Raw genomic sequence first — 3,629 nt, forward strand, 5'->3', positions numbered from 1 at the left:
CATAAATATATCATTAAAATTTCCGAGGAATATAGGTAAACTTTTTTGTATGTATTAAAAATCGGCCTAGGACGAAATATTTGTTTTGCGGCCAGGCTAAAGTTAACTTTATTTTACTTTTCATAAATTATTACTCGTTTTCTCAGCTGAAAAATATTATGGTGAAATCTTAATAATTTATTTATTGCGATCGAGCAACTATATGTACCGCCATTTTCATCTTTTATTATTGACAAATGCCAATTGCCAACATTCATGATTCAACAACCCTATTACTGTCACCTCTCTGCCTTACTGGCTACTGCTAGTCAGTGACAGTGTGCACTGAGCACTATATTAATGGTTTAATAAAGTAACAATGATTTCTTACCATAGTTGTTAAATGAACGGGTTGGATCTTATATTCAATACCTTGATTGTGATTAAACTGAGTGTGTAGGAGTCTCGGGGGACCTTGATTCGAAAACCTCCGTGAGATTTGGAGTAATTTTTGCTGCTTAAGTTGTAGTTTAAAATAAATTAAATATTTAAAAATTTTTTCGAAATTTTGTGCAATATTAGAAATTTGTAAACAATCCGCCATTGTAAACTTTTCTATTTACCTTGAATTTGCTTATTCAGACCCCTAGATAGGGTCTCGGGGGCCTTGATTTGAACACTTCCGTGACATTTGGAGTCATTTATGGTATCTGAGTTGTAATTTACACTAATTAAATATTTAAAAACACTTTTTGATGTTTTGTGCAACAGTACAAATTTGTAAACAATCCGCCATTTTAACTTTCGAACTTTTCTATTGGTTATCCAATTAATACTTTTCTATTGGTTACTAGAGATTTACTAGAGATGTGACATTTTGCATAAAATTAATCGATTGTTTTTAGTATGAAAAATCGATGATAATAAAGAAGTGTTTTTTTTTATTCCTACTACAATAAAGCTAATTCTTACTAAAAATCGATGATAATAAAGAATTAATTTTTTATTCCTACAGCTTATAAAGCTAATTTTTACTACAATAAAGTGTTTACTTTATTTTCTAAATTTTATATTCAAAAATCAGAGCACCCCACTATCCACGTGGTCCGGTCTTGTCTGTCGGCATGAAATGCCTGTTCTTTGGTACAGCGGGTGGGGGCTGCTCTTCCTTCGCGCCGGAGCCGTTCAAAAGCCGAATTATTAATTAGAATTATCAGAGCACCCCACTTTCCACGTGGTCTAGTCTTGTCTGTCATCGAATATTTAAATCGCGCTCTAAATTCGACTTTTTAAAAATCGATATTTTTTACATCCCTATTCATTTTTTAAACGCAATCGGCCATTTCGAATTTGGATTTTGCCAGAAGAGTGTGTTAGTGTTACAGTACGGATTAGCCGTTAAAAATCCGCTACTTTTTACATTTCTTTTGTTTTTTTGTGAATGTGCGTTTTTGAAACTTGGTGAACTATGCTTGGTAAACGACCGGCTTATGTGGATGACTTTGAGGACGATGGGTCCGGTTAATGTTAGGTATATATGTTTTGTTTTTTTTTATTTTTTTATTGAAATAACTGTTTCTGGTGCTTGAAATTGGTTGGGGGTGATAAGTAGACCCTCCACCCTCCCCCCCCCTCTCCCCTCCCCCTCTGACCTCAAAATCGAGGTACTGAATTGTAAATTTTACCCAAATGAACTACCCACTTTAATTATTATCAAAATTGGTTAATTTATTCATATCTGCTATGATATATTACTGTATCTCGTTGTATACTTCTGATGTCTGGTCCTATTTCAATAAGTACTATATACTACTAAGTATTAATTATTTTATATCACGATTATGCAGGATTAAATATTTTTTATTTATAACCTTAAATTTTGAAAGAACATGAAACAAACCATATTTAATTTAAAATAATATGACGGTTTTACATAAAATAAAACCGATATTATGTGCCGAGAAGGAAAACATACAGCATTGTATGTTGAAGAAGAAGCAATGTATACTTAGCCATGAAGTGCGATACTTACCGACTGAAATAGTTCCTCTTAAATACAATAGTTGGCGCTGTAATCGCCTCAAATTCATACTTATCTTTACCAGCTAGGACATTGTCATTTTCATCGTCATAGAGTCTTCACCAGGAAGAACTTCCTACAATGCTGTATGTTTTCCTTCTCGGCACATAATATCGGTTTTATTTTATGTAAAACCGTCATATTGATATGCCTCCGGAAAACATACAGCATTGTATGTTGAAGACGTGTTTGTTATCTGCTGGTGAAAGTATAAAACACAACGCTATGATGATTATAAAGAATAAAAGTCGGGGTTCTAGTTAAAACCGTTATTTTTTACTTAATTATTTTATTTACTTGCCAATATTCTTAATGAAACCATAAGTACAATTATTACTCAACCATAACTATTTTCATTAAGATTTAAAATTAACATAGTAATATAGACTTCCTATAATCAAATTAAGGTAATAAAGTCTTTATTCATTTAAGTACATCTTAAATGAATAATCAGGTATTTCTATAATTACGATGGTTCATATGTATTAAAGAACAAACTACAGATTTTTCTACGAGAGTATCTCGCGGCAGTAATGATTAAGGAATGTATTTGAAGATTACCAATTACCCCGAGCTAAAATTTTATCTATTGGTTGAATTTTCGACCCAACCCAAAGAAGCTACTAACTGCTCTACAACTCCCTGGAGATGCATCGATTCCACTATCTTTGAGAACCGTGTGCACCCAATTATTATATAACAGCTTTTATTTTGCCAAAGGTCTTTGGAGTCTTAAGTAAAGTAACGAGGCATATGTTTTTATCGTGGTGTTTAGAAAGTTTTTATGTTGACTGGCGTCTTGAGTGTGTATCTGTCTTAGATCCGAATGTCGGTGTCAAATAAATGTTATCACCATCATCCACGAAAAGCTCGGCAGCAGGCTAGTTTCCAATAAAGTAAGATCGTGAACCCTGCGGCACGATGCTAAAAGCAATACAGTGGCTGTTCTGCGAGCCGTATCGAATAAAGTGTCCCTAGGAGGGTTGGAAGAAAGCCAGTCTATTACTATCCGCGGATCCCACGTGGCGGATGATTTCATTATTTTTGGTTTAGCTACTCCTATTGCCCTGTCCTACAAGGGGACCGCAAAAAGTTAAAACTGATGATTTATGAACAAGGATGGTTGCATAGGATAAATTTTCCTTTAGAAAAAGTGACATGAAACATTTTGCAATATCGGCTGATTGAGGGGATTATGGGTCCACTCGAGAATTGTCACACCATAAGAGCCATCTGCTTATTGCGGGTAAATAGGTGGGCAAGGTGGAGTGACACCTACTTTTCAAAAGTAGATCTTTTTCCTGTGAGGACCTGTCTTTTATTTGGGCACCCCACCCACGATTTACAACTTTTAGAGTCAATGCTTGTATTTGTGGAGGAGGCAGTGCCAGTTGTCATATGTAGGAGTGTTTCCGATAGGTGTTGAATTTCGTGGGGGTGGTCTAGAGATCTGGATTTCAGGTCCTGAAACCTCGCGGCCAATCTGGAGTAACTATCAGATAGGTTCCCGTCGCCCGGTTTAGGTGAGCTAATACTCTGGGTATTAGTGGGACTTGGAGGCGGGAACACC

The 3,629-nt window shown here is 35.3% G+C and overlaps 1 long non-coding RNA gene across 1 annotated transcript; it reads right to left on the reverse strand.

Annotated features, from left to right (window-relative positions):
* Positions 1-388: 388 nt before the first annotated feature.
* Positions 389-1,065, reverse strand: LOC123689446. The gene is made up of 2 exons (XR_006750428.1): positions 603-1,065; positions 389-493 (listed from the first exon to the last, which is right to left on the reverse strand). It is a non-coding gene; the product is annotated as an uncharacterized LOC123689446 (long non-coding RNA).
* Between the last annotated feature and the right edge of the window lie 2,564 nt (positions 1,066-3,629).

The sequence above is a fragment of the Pieris rapae genome, chromosome 9, assembly GCF_905147795.1.
Source record: "Pieris rapae chromosome 9, ilPieRapa1.1, whole genome shotgun sequence".
Taxonomy (NCBI): domain Eukaryota; kingdom Metazoa; phylum Arthropoda; class Insecta; order Lepidoptera; family Pieridae; genus Pieris; species Pieris rapae.